General features: G+C 37.4%; 1 long non-coding RNA gene across 1 annotated transcript; it reads right to left on the reverse strand.

Annotated features, from left to right (window-relative positions):
- Nucleotides 1–8,429: 8,429 nt before the first annotated feature.
- On the reverse strand, nt 8,430–11,583 carry LOC149971577 (uncharacterized). Its single transcript, XR_016491590.1, has 2 exons — nt 11,341–11,583; nt 8,430–9,991 (listed from the first exon to the last, which is right to left on the reverse strand). It is a non-coding gene; the product is annotated as an uncharacterized LOC149971577 (long non-coding RNA).
- Nucleotides 11,584–13,301: the final 1,718 nt, after the last annotated feature.

Raw genomic sequence — 13,301 nt, forward strand, 5'->3', positions numbered from 1 at the left:
GTAGTAGACTTGTTGTTTTATAGTTTTCTGTTCAGTTAGTGCAGTAGACGTGTTGTTTTATAGTTTTCTGTTCAGTTAGTGCAGTAGACTTGTTGTTTTATAGTTTTCTGTTCAGTTAGTGTAGTAGACGTGTTGTTTTATAGTTTTCTGTCCAGTTAGTGCAGTAGACGTGTTGTTTTATAGTTTTCTGTCCAGTTAGTGCAGTAGACGTGTTGTTTTATAGTTCTGTTCAGTTAGTGCAGTAGACTTGTTGTTTTATAGTTTTCTGTTCAGTTAGTGTAGTAGACGTGTTGTTTTATAGTTTTCTGTCCAGGTAGTGTAGTAGACGTGTTGTTTTATAGTTTTCTGTCCAGTTAGTGCAGTAGACGTGTTGTTTTATAGTTCTGTTCAGTTAGTGCAGTAGACGTGTTGTTTTATAGTTTTCTGTTCAGTTAGTGTAGTAGACGTGTTGTTTTATAGTTTTCTGTTCAGTTAGTGTAGTAGACGTGTTGTTTTATAGTTTTCTGTTCAGTTAGTGCAGTAGACGTGTTGTTTTATAGTTTTCTTTCCAGTTAGTGTAGTAGACGTGTTGTTTTATAGTTTTCTGTTCAGTTAGTGTAGTAGACGTGTTGTTTTATAGTTCTGTTCAGTTAGTGCAGTAGACTTGTTGTTTTATAGTTTTCTGTTCAGTTAGTGTAGTAGACGTGTTGTTTTATAGTTTTCTGTCCAGTTAGTGTAGTAGACGTGTTGTTTTATAGTTTTCTGTCCAGTTAGTGCAGTAGACGTGTTGTTTTATAGTTCTGTTCAGTTAGTGCAGTAGACTTGTTGTTTTATAGTTTTCTGTTCAGTTAGTGTAGTAGACGTGTTGTTTTATAGTTTTCTGTTCAGTTAGTGTAGTAGACGTGTTGTTTTATAGTTTTCTGTTCAGTTAGTGCAGTAGACGTGTTGTTTTATAGTTTTCTTTCCAGTTAGTGTAGTAGACGTGTTGTTTTATAGTTTTCTGTTCAGTTAGTGTAGTAGACGTGTTGTTTTATAGTTTTCTGTCCAGTTGGTGCAGTAGACGTGTTGTTTTATAGTTCTGTTCAGTTAGTGCAGTAGACTTGTTGTTTTATAGTTCTGTTCAGTTAGTGCAGTAGACGTGTTGTTTTATAGTTTTCTGTTCAGTTAGTGTAGTAGACTTGTTGTTTTATAGTTTTTGTTCAGTTAGTGCAGTAGACATGTTGTTTTATAGTTCTGTCCAGTTAGTGCAGTAGACGTGTTGTTTTATAGTTTTCTGTTCAGTTAGTGTAGTAGACGTGTTGTTTTATAGTTCTGTCCAGTTAGTGCAGTAGACGTGTTGTTTTATAGTTTTCTGTCCAGTTAGTGCAGTAGACGTGTTGTTTTATAGTTCTGTTCAGTTAGTGCAGTAGACGTGTTCTTTTATAGTTTTCTGTTCAGTTAGTGCAGTAGACTTGTTGTTTTATAGTTTTCTGTTCAGTTAGTGTAGTAGACGTGTTGTTTTATAGTTTTCTGTTCAGTTAGTGTAGTAGACGTGTTGTTTTATAGTTTTCTGTTCAGTTAGTGCAGTAGACGTGTTGTTTTATAGTTCTGTTCAGTTAGTGCAGTAGACGTGTTGTTTTATAGTTTTCTGTTCAGTTAGTGCAGTAGACGTGTTGTTTTATAGTTTTCTGTTCAGTTAGTGTAGTAGACTTGTTGTTTTATAGTTTTCTGTTAAGTTAGTGCAGTAGACATGTTGTTTTATAGTTCTGTTCAGTTAGTGTAGTAGACTTGTTGTTTTATAGTTTTCTGTTCAGTTAGTGTAGTAGACTTGTTGTTTTATAGTTTTCTGTTCAGTTAGTGTAGTAGACGTGTTGTTTTATAGTTTTCTGTTCAGTTAGTGCAGTAGACATGTTGTTTTATAGTTCTGTTCAGTTAGTGTAGTAGACGTGTTGTTTTATAGTTTTCTGTTCAGTTAGTGTAGTAGACGTGTTGTTTTATAGTTTTCTGTCCAGTTGGTGCAGTAGACGTGTTGTTTTATAGTTCTGTTCAGTTAGTGCAGTAGACTTGTTGTTTTATAGTTCTGTTCAGTTAGTGCAGTAGACGTGTTGTTTTATAGTTTTTGTTCAGTTAGTGCAGTAGACATGTTGTTTTATAGTTCTGTCCAGTTAGTGCAGTAGACGTGTTGTTTTATAGTTTTCTGTTCAGTTAGTGTAGTAGACGTGTTGTTTTATAGTTCTGTCCAGTTAGTGCAGTAGACGTGTTGTTTTATAGTTTTCTGTCCAGTTAGTGCAGTAGACGTGTTGTTTTATAGTTCTGTTCAGTTAGTGCAGTAGACGTGTTCTTTTATAGTTTTCTGTTCAGTTAGTGCAGTAGACTTGTTGTTTTATAGTTTTCTGTTCAGTTAGTGTAGTAGACGTGTTGTTTTATAGTTTTCTGTTCAGTTAGTGTAGTAGACGTGTTGTTTTATAGTTTTCTGTTCAGTTAGTGCAGTAGACGTGTTGTTTTATAGTTCTGTTCAGTTAGTGCAGTAGACGTGTTGTTTTATAGTTTTCTGTTCAGTTAGTGCAGTAGACGTGTTGTTTTATAGTTTTCTGTTCAGTTAGTGTAGTAGACTTGTTGTTTTATAGTTTTCTGTTAAGTTAGTGCAGTAGACATGTTGTTTTATAGTTCTGTTCAGTTAGTGTAGTAGACTTGTTGTTTTATAGTTTTCTGTTCAGTTAGTGTAGTAGACTTGTTGTTTTATAGTTTTCTGTTCAGTTAGTGTAGTAGACGTGTTGTTTTATAGTTTTCTGTTCAGTTAGTGCAGTAGACATGTTGTTTTATAGTTTTCTGTTCAGTTAGTGCAGTAGACATGTTGTTTTATAGTTCTGTTCAGTTAGTGTAGTAGACGTGTTGTTTTATAGTTTTCTGTTCAGTTAGTGTAGTAGACGTGTTGTTTTATAGTTTTCTGTCCAGTTGGTGCAGTAGACGTGTTGTTTTATAGTTCTGTTCAGTTAGTGCAGTAGACTTGTTGTTTTATAGTTCTGTTCAGTTAGTGCAGTAGACGTGTTGTTTTATAGTTTTTGTTCAGTTAGTGCAGTAGACATGTTGTTTTATAGTTCTGTCCAGTTAGTGCAGTAGACGTGTTGTTTTATAGTTTTCTGTTCAGTTAGTGTAGTAGACGTGTTGTTTTATAGTTCTGTCCAGTTAGTGCAGTAGACGTGTTGTTTTATAGTTTTCTGTCCAGTTAGTGCAGTAGACGTGTTGTTTTATAGTTCTGTTCAGTTAGTGCAGTAGACGTGTTCTTTTATAGTTTTCTGTTCAGTTAGTGCAGTAGACTTGTTGTTTTATAGTTTTCTGTTCAGTTAGTGTAGTAGACGTGTTGTTTTATAGTTTTCTGTTCAGTTAGTGTAGTAGACGTGTTGTTTTATAGTTTTCTGTTCAGTTAGTGCAGTAGACGTGTTGTTTTATAGTTCTGTTCAGTTAGTGCAGTAGACGTGTTGTTTTATAGTTTTCTGTTCAGTTAGTGCAGTAGACGTGTTGTTTTATAGTTTTCTGTTCAGTTAGTGTAGTAGACTTGTTGTTTTATAGTTTTCTGTTAAGTTAGTGCAGTAGACATGTTGTTTTATAGTTCTGTTCAGTTAGTGTAGTAGACTTGTTGTTTTATAGTTTTCTGTTCAGTTAGTGTAGTAGACTTGTTGTTTTATAGTTTTCTGTTCAGTTAGTGTAGTAGACGTGTTGTTTTATAGTTTTCTGTTCAGTTAGTGCAGTAGACATGTTGTTTTATAGTTCTGTTCAGTTAGTGTAGTAGACGTGTTGTTTTATAGTTTTCTGTTCAGTTAGTGTAGTAGACGTGTTGTTTTATAGTTTTCTGTCCAGTTGGTGCAGTAGACGTGTTGTTTTATAGTTCTGTTCAGTTAGTGCAGTAGACTTGTTGTTTTATAGTTCTGTTCAGTTAGTGCAGTAGACGTGTTGTTTTATAGTTTTCTGTTCAGTTAGTGTAGTAGACTTGTTTTATAGTTTTCTGTTCAGTTAGTGTAGTAGACTTGTTGTTTTATAGTTTTCTGTCCAGTTAGTGTAGTAGACGTGTTGTTTTATAGTTCTGTTCAGTTAGTGTAGTAGACGTGTTGTTTTATAGTTTTCTGTTCAGTTAGTGTAGTAGACTATGTTGTTTTATAGTTTCTGTTCAGTTAGTGTAGTAGACGTGTTGTTTTATAGTTCTGTTCAGTTAGTGTAGTAGACTATGTTGTTTTATAGTTTTCTGTTCAGTTAGTGCAGTAGACTTGTTGTTTTATAGTTTTCTGTTCAGTTAGTGTAGTAGACTTGTTGTTTTATAGTTTTCTGTTCAGTTAGTGCAGTAGACGTGTTGTTTTATAGTTTTCTGTTCAGTTAGTGCAGTAGACTTGTTGTTTTATAGTTTTCTGTTCAGTTAGTGTAGTAGACGTGTTGTTTTATAGTTTTCTGTCCAGTTAGTGCAGTAGACGTGTTGTTTTATAGTTTTCTGTCCAGTTAGTGCAGTAGACGTGTTGTTTTATAGTTCTGTTCAGTTAGTGCAGTAGACTTGTTGTTTTATAGTTTTCTGTTCAGTTAGTGTAGTAGACGTGTTGTTTTATAGTTTTCTGTCCAGTTAGTGTAGTAGACGTGTTGTTTTATAGTTTTCTGTCCAGTTAGTGCAGTAGACGTGTTGTTTTATAGTTCTGTTCAGTTAGTGCAGTAGACGTGTTGTTTTATAGTTTTCTGTTCAGTTAGTGCAGTAGACATGTTGTTTTATAGTTTTCTGTTCAGTTAGTGTAGTAGACGTGTTGTTTTATAGTTTTCTGTTCAGTTAGTGCAGTAGACTATGTTGTTTTATAGTTTTCTGTCCAGTTAGTGCAGTAGACGTGTTGTTTTATAGTTCTGTTCAGTTAGTGCAGTAGACGTGTTGTTTTATAGTTTTCTGTTCAGTTAGTGTAGTAGACGTGTTGTTTTATAGTTTTCTGTCCAGTTAGTGCAGTAGGCGTGTTGTTTTATAGTTCTGTCCAGTTAGTGCAGTAGACATGTTGTTTTATAGTTCTGTTCAGTTAGTGCAGTAGACGTGTTGTTTTATATTTTTCTGTTCAGTTAGTGTAGTAGACGTGTTGTTTTATAGTTCTGTCCAGTTAGTGCAGTAGACTTGTTGTTTTATAGTTTTCTGTTCAGTTAGTGTAGTAGACGTGTTGTTTTATAGTTTTCTGTCCAGTTAGTGCAGTAGACGTGTTGTTTTATAGTTTTCTGTCCAGTTAGTGCAGTAGACGTGTTGTTTTATAGTTCTGTTCAGTTAGTGCAGTAGATGTGTTGTTTTATAGTTTTCTGTTCAGTTAGTGCAGTAGACGTGTTGTTTTATAGTTTTCTGTTAAGTTAGTGCAGTAGACATGTTGTTTTATAGTTTTCTGTCCAGTTAGTGCAGTAGACGTGTTGTTTTATAGTTCTGTTCAGTTAGTGTAGTAGACTTGTTGTTTTATAGTTTTCTGTTCAGTTAGTGCAGTAGACTTGTTGTTTTATAGTTTTCTGTTCAGTTAGTGTAGTAGACTTGTTGTTTTATAGTTTTCTGTTCAGTTAGTGCAGTAGACGTGTTGTTTTATAGTTTTCTGTTCAGTTAGTGCAGTAGACGTGTTGTTTTATAGTTTTCTGTTCAGTTAGTGCAGTAGACGTGTTGTTTTATAGTTTTCTGTTCAGTTAGTGTAGTAGACGTGTTGTTTTATAGTTTTCTGTTCAGTTAGTGCAGTAGACTATGTTGTTTTATAGTTTTCTGTCCAGTTAGTGCAGTAGACGTGTTGTTTTATAGTTCTGTTCAGTTAGTGCAGTAGACTTGTTTTATAGTTTTCTGTTCAGTTAGTGTAGTAGACGTGTTGTTTTATAGTTTTCTGTCCAGTTAGTGCAGTAGGCGTGTTGTTTTATAGTTCTGTCCAGTTAGTGCAGTAGACATGTTGTTTTATAGTTCTGTTCAGTTAGTGCAGTAGACGTGTTGTTTTATAGTTTTCTGTTCAGTTAGTGTAGTAGACGTGTTGTTTTATAGTTCTGTCCAGTTAGTGCAGTAGACGTGTTGTTTTATAGTTTTCTGTTCAGTTAGTGCAGTAGACTTGTTGTTTTATAGTTTTCTGTTCAGTTAGTGCAGTAGACGTGTTGTTTTATAGTTTTCTGTTCAGTTAGTGCAGTAGACTTGTTGTTTTATAGTTTTCTGTTCAGTTAGTGTAGTAGACGTGTTGTTTTATAGTTTTCTGTTCAGTTAGTGCAGTAGACTATGTTGTTTTATAGTTTTTCTGTCCAGTTAGTGTAGTAGACTTGTTGTTTTCTAATTCTCTGTTCAGTTAGTGCAGTCGGCTCTGCGTGAGGAAGAAGACTCAGTCATGTAGCAGAAGCTAACATTGAAAGGCAGAATACGGTTAGAGTTCAAAATGAACTAGCTACTGTGCATTCGGAAATAATTCAGACCCCTTTACTTTTTCCACATTTTGTTACATAACAGCCTTATTCTTAAACGGATTAAATAAAAAAATCCTACTCAATCTACACACAATACCACATAAAGACAAAGCAAAAATAGGTTTTTAGAAATAAAAAAAACTGAAATACCTTATTTCCATACTTTTTCAGACACTTTGCTATGAGACTTGAAATTAAGCTCAGGTGCATCCTGTTTCCATTGATCATAATTGACATGTTTCTAAAACACTCCACAAATTTCTTGTTAACCAACTATAGTTTCTACTTTGTGCATGACACAAGTAATTCTTTCCAACAATTGTTTACAGGCAGATTGACATCATTTGAGTTAATTGGAGGTGTACCTGTGGATGTATTTCAAGGCCGACGTTCAAACTCAGTGCCTCTTTGCTTGACATTATGGGAAAATCAAAAGAAATAAACCAAGACCTCAGAAAGTTGCAGGCCTCCACAAGTCTGGTTCATCCTTGGGAGAAATGTCCAAATGCCTGAAGGTACCATGTTCATCTGTACAAACAATAGTACGCAAGTATAAACACCATGTGACCACACAGCCATCATACTGCTCAGGAAGGAGACGCGTTCTGTCTCCAAGAGATGAACGTACTTTGGTGTAAAAAGTGCTAATCAATCCCAGAACAACAGCAAAGGACCTTGTGAAGATGCTGGATTCAACAGGTACTAAAGTATCTATATCCACAGTAAAACAAGTCCTATATCGACATAACCTGAAAGGCCGCTCAGCAAGGAAGAAGCCACTGCTCCAAAATCGCCATAAAAAGGCCAGACTACGGTTTGCAACTGCACATGGGGACAAAGATTGTACTTTTTGGAGAAACATCCTCTGGTCCAATAAAAAAAATAGAGCTGTTTGGCCATAATGACCATCGTTATGTTTGGAGGAAAAAGAGGTAGGCTTGCAAGCTGAAGAACACCATCAAAACCATGAAGCACGGGGGTAGCAGCATCATGTTGTGGGGGTGCTTTGCTGCAGGAGGGACTGGTGCACTTCACAAAATAGATTGCATCATGAGAAAGGAAAATTATGTGTAGATATTGAAGCAACATCTCAAGACATCAGTCAGGAAGTTAAAGCTTGGTCTCAAAATGGTCTTCCAAATGGGCAATGACCACAATCATACTTCCAAAGTTGTGTCAAAATGGTTTAAGGACAACAAAGTCAAGGTATTGGAGTGGCCATCACAAAGCCCTGACCTCAATCCTATAGAAGATGTGTGGGCAGAACTGAAAAGGTGTATGCGAGCAAGGAGGCATACAAACCTTTACACCAGCTCTGTCAGGAGGAATGGGCCAAAATTCACCCAATTTATTGTGGGAAGCTTGTGGAAGGCTACCCGAAACATTTGACCCAAGTTAAACAATTTAAAGGCAATGCTACCAAATACTAATTGAGTGTATGTAAACTTCTGACCCACTGGGAATGTGATGAAAGAAATAAAAGCTGAAATATAAAATTCTCTCTAATATTATTCTGACATTTCACATTCTTAAAATAAAGTGGTGATCCTAACTGACCTAAAACAGGGAATTTTTACTAGGATTAAATGCCAGGAATTATGAAAAACAGAGTTTAAATGTATTTGGCAACGGTGTATGTAAACTTCTGACTTCAACTGTGTATATATAGACAGCCTTCATTTCTCAGAAGAAGAATAGACTGACGAGTTTCAGAAGAAAGTGCTTTGTTTCTTGCAATTTTGAGCCTGTAATCGAACCCACAAATGCTGAAGCTCCAGATAATCAACAAGTCTAAATAAGGCCAGTTTTATTGCTTCTTTAATCAGCAAAACTGTTTTCAGCTGTACTAACATAATTGCCGAAGGGTTTTCTAATGATCAATTAGCCTTTTGAAATGATCAACTTGGATTAGCTAACACAACGTGCCACTGGAACACAGGAGTGATGGTTACTGATAATGGGCCTCTGTGAACCTATGTAGATATTCCATAAAAAATCTGCCGCTTCCAGCTACAATAGTCATTTACAACATTAACAATGTCTACACAGTATTTCTGATGAATTTGATGTTATTTTAATGGACAAAAAAAGATGATTTTCTTTCAATAACAAGGACATTTCTATGTGACCCCAAACTTTTGAACGGTAGTGTATACATTTACACAATAAATATATGGGGGATTGGAAATTATATATTTTCCTTTATTATGTTCCCCTAAGCCTACCACACCTCCCCTAATTGGAGTAAACTTCAGCTCAAATAATGTCCACAATTGATTTAAAGAAATTTTGCGTAATGTGGTTGCATCATATTTCTTTGCATACTTTCAGTTGAAGCTTGCATTGATGCATTGAGTAGTGCCCTCCGTGCTCCATTTCGCAAACTTCAATTTGGACACATACTCCGACCCTCCCGTGCTCGGAGCACAGTAGTATTAATTTTGAGAAACACACACACACACACACACACACACACTATGTGAGTAAGTGATAAGAAGTGTTGGTTTAAATGGACAGCTGGGATGTTGATCATTAAAGTTGCAGAGAGCAGATGGTCAGACAGCCTTTGGTGAGAAGTCACTGCTGCCACCTGATGATCGGCTAGCTGACTCACAAACCTTTAGCAGTCATTGACTTTAGCACTTCATTTAATGCACAGACTCATAGACAGACCAGTGATGACAGTTAAAACCCCAACTCCAAGCTAGCGTTTGTGAATGACAGTTTAGGGGGATGTTGATTAAAATGGTTCACACAATAATATATTTGTTCTCTCGTTCTCAGATTCTCTCAGAAACCTTTGCAACAAATTGGTTCAACGGCAGGGAGTATCATGTTACAAAAACATCTGATTACAGAATATAATAATGTTTTGATGGCAGTGATTTGGAAATAATTTCAGTTATGATGGCCTTCGTCCTCCAGCTGTGTTGTAAGTGAGATGGCCATAAACAGAATCTCTCTCTCTCTGATGCAGTGTGGACTGTGTCGCCATGGAGACTGTAGCATGGCTTTTTATGACCCAATACCCCAGCCACCACCATGTCACAGATGTTGTGGGCGTGGTCTTCTCTGGAGCCCCTGCCACCACCATGCATGCATCACCTATGGTCTCAAACTAGGAGGAGAGCAAAGGGTTAACCTATTACACACACACACAGGCACACGTAGTCCTGACCTCACAGGTGTTGACAGCAGGCTCTTCCTTGCGCAGTCTCTTGGCCACGGGTTTGGGGATCATCCCGTATAGCAGATCCTCTGTCTTCTTTGTTTTTCAAGTCCAGCATCTTCATACTGTCCTCCACTTCTTCTGTTCCTCCAATCACCACAGGGGGCAACAGAGAGGAGTAACAGCACTGAGTCAATCTGACCATAGACATACCGTTGGTCGCACCCTATTCCCTTTATAGTGCCAGTACCAGGGCTCTACCGGACTCATGCATACTCAGGTCGTTGATATAGAGACCGGTTTTAAACATGGCACTCAGACTCTCCATTCTGTAGAAGTACACACACAGATCCCAGAGCTATTACCTTTAGTTCAGTGAGCTAACACTGTCTAGAGATAAACATGAACATGCCTATGTTATTACCGGTATGCAGAAATGAACACCTGTAAACAGAGAGAGAGGAAAAACCATTGTAAAGGATTGTGCATCTGCATTGCTCTGTGGAGTTTTAGGCTGGGAATCTGTAAAACACTTTGTGATGTTAAAAGGGCTTTATAAAATAAATGTGATTGATTGAGTGTGGGTGTATTAAGGTAACTTGATTAAGTAATGTTGTATCTTGTAATGTCACAGGAGGCTGCTGAGGGGAGGACGGCTCATAACAATGTCTGGAAAGGAGTAAATGGAATGGTGTCAAACACACTGAAGCCATGTGTTTGATGTGTTCGATACCGTTCTATTGATTCCGTTTCAGACATTACCATGAGCCCATCCACCCCAATTAAGGTGCCACCGGCCACCTGTGAATGTACTCCAGAGAAGCACAATCACTGGCCAATTAGATGTAAAAGAACCAGACTGCCTGAATAAAACCTCATTGGCAGCTAATGATGTGCATAGTAAATGATGTGTGCTCCCTCTCCGGCCTCTAGGTCACCAGGCTGCTCGTTAGGGCGCACACCTGTCACCAGCGGTACGCACATAATGACACTCACCTGGAGTCCATCACCTCCTTGATTACCTGCCCTTTATAAGTCACTACCTTTGGTGTCTTCCCCAGTCATCATTGTTCCTGTTTCATGTCGGTGTGCTGCTTGTGTGTCTTGTTTTGGTCATATATTTATTAAGTATTCACTCCCTGAACTTTCTTCCCGACTCTCAGTGTACATCATTACAGTGTGCTATGTTGAGGTACTAATTTTGAAGCGCTGCCAAGTTTGAAGAGCATCAGAGATAATTGGTGTTGTATAAAAATTATGATTATGATGAACTAACACTATTCAAGAGAAAAGGGGTAACCAACAATGATATTGGTAACCAACAAGATATTGGAATAAATGCATGGAAGTAACTCAATATGATTAGATTTTTGATGTGTGTAATAATAATTAGGTGGGTGATTATACAGTATGTGTCCTATAGTGTGTATTTATACGAGGGAACTGGAATTGTGTTTTTTTTTTTCATATCACAACTCCTCCTGAGACACCCTCAGAGAGTGGGGTCACGGCCAGGGTCTGCCATTAACAAAGACTCAATGGCACATTGACAGATTTTTCACCCTGTAGGCTCGGGGATTCGAACTAGCTACCTTTTTGGTTACTACCCCAGCGCTCTAACTGCTAGGCTACCCGCCGCCCGGTGTGTGTGTCTCTTATACAGGGGTTCCCAGGAAGATGATGGACTCCGACTCAGTCATGTATCTCATCTGACCCTTCAGTTTCAGACAGCGGCTGCTATCACTGCGTCAAAAACACACACACGAACACACATTAAGGCAGCCCCCCCTCACCTCTCTGATTCAGAGGGGTTGGGTTAAATGTGGAAGACACATTTCAGTTGAAGGCATTCAGTTGTAGAACTGACTAGGTATCCCTCTTTCCCCGGGGTTAGGTTAGTGTTGGTGTGAGAGTGTTTCTCAATCCTGGAGCTGGGGACTCAAAGGTGTGCACATTTTTGTTTTTGCCCTAGCACTAACACAGTCAGGAAGGCATCATTGATCCTCCTCCCATCCAGGTCAGGGAAGGTCACTACCATGACCTACATAGAGCACACAGAGTTCAATGAAATACGCTAGCTTTTGACATGGATAGCTAAGCTTTTAGCATAGATAGCTAAGCTTTTAACATGGATAGCTTTAAGCATGGATAGTTAAGCTTTTAGCATGGATAGCTACGCTTTTAACATGGATAGCTTAAAGCATGGATAGTTAAGCTTTTAGCATGGATAGCTACGCTTTTAGCATGGATAGCTTTAAGCATGGATAGTTACGCTTTTAGCATGGATAGCTTTAAGCATGGATAGTTAAGCTTTTAGCATGGATAGCTACGCTTTTAACATGGATAGCTTTAAGCATGGATAGTTAAGCTTTTAGCATGGATAGCTACGCTTTTAACATGGATAGCTTAAAGCATGGATAGTTAAGCTTTTAGCATGGATAGCTTAAAGCATGGATAGTTAAGCTTTTAGCATGGATAGCTTTAAGCATGGATAGTTAAGCTTTTAGCATGGATAGCTAAGCTTTTAACATGGATAGCTTTAAGCATGGATAGTTAAGCTTTTAGCATGGATAGCTACGCTTTTAACATGGATAGCTTAAAGCATGGATAGTTAAGCTTTTAGCATGGATAGCTACGCTTTTAGCATGGATAGCTTTAGTGTGGCTTTAGCACACTGATACAGTACAGTAATTGTGTGTTAATAAATATTAATGTGTTACTCAAATTACTAACAAAGTACTTTGTTCCTTTACAACGAGGCAATGCTGATGATAGCAAATATCCAGATGATATCAGAGTGGTCTTCAGGGGAGGAGAAGACTGATGGTTTACCTGTCTTAAGGCAATGTTGAAGGGGAAGACTTCGATGAAGCTGGTGATAGGCAGAGTCTCCAGCTCCTCCTCATCCTCCTTCGTGATGTAACAGCAAGGGGTTGTTAAAATTCAACCGGGAAGAAAATACAAACATCACAGGCCATTTAGAAAACCCCATATCACTTCCTCATGCACTCTACACATGACATGTCATGTCAACTATAACCAGGTTTCCATCCAAGCTTTTACACAGATTACAGTACACGTTGGCAAAAGAATGTAATGACAAATCAAAATGATCTCGCTCTTTTGTCCATAATAATCTCATCGTGTAGGCTATACCCGCACGGTATCTGCCAGCTGTTGGCTAAGGCACACTTGCAAAACCATAGTGGGCACATTTGCTATATAACACAACATTTTTAGTGACAAAACATCAGTAGAGTTGAAAATGCAATGGAAACCCATTTAACTTGTATTTTTTATCCTGTTCATAGGAATTTAAGTGCAAAAGTTATTTTTATGTTTTATGTTGTTCATGTTGTCACGCACAGACTTTAATCCATAACAAGTCGATTTGATGGAAACACATATCTGGTTGGAAAATGTGCATATTGTTTTATTTTAAAAAATCTGTCGCCAACTGTATGGTAACCTAGCTCTAGCTAGTGAAACTTTTTGAAAAGCTCTACATACAGTTGAAGTCTGAAGTTTACATACACATTAGCCAAATACATTTAAACTCAGTTTTTCACAATTCATGACATTTAATCCTAGTAAAAATTCCTTGTTTTAGGTCAGTTAGGATTACCACCTTCTTTTAAGAATGTGAAATGTCAGAATAATAGTAGAGAAAATGATTTATTTCAGCTTTTATTTCTTTCATCATAACCCTAGTGGGTCAGAAGTTTATATACACTCAGTTAGTATTTGGTAGCAT

The sequence above is a fragment of the Oncorhynchus mykiss genome, chromosome 25 (genome assembly GCF_057628025.1).
Source record: "Oncorhynchus mykiss isolate SJ-2025 chromosome 25, ASM5762802v1, whole genome shotgun sequence".
NCBI classification, from domain to species: Eukaryota; Metazoa; Chordata; class Actinopteri; order Salmoniformes; family Salmonidae; genus Oncorhynchus; species Oncorhynchus mykiss.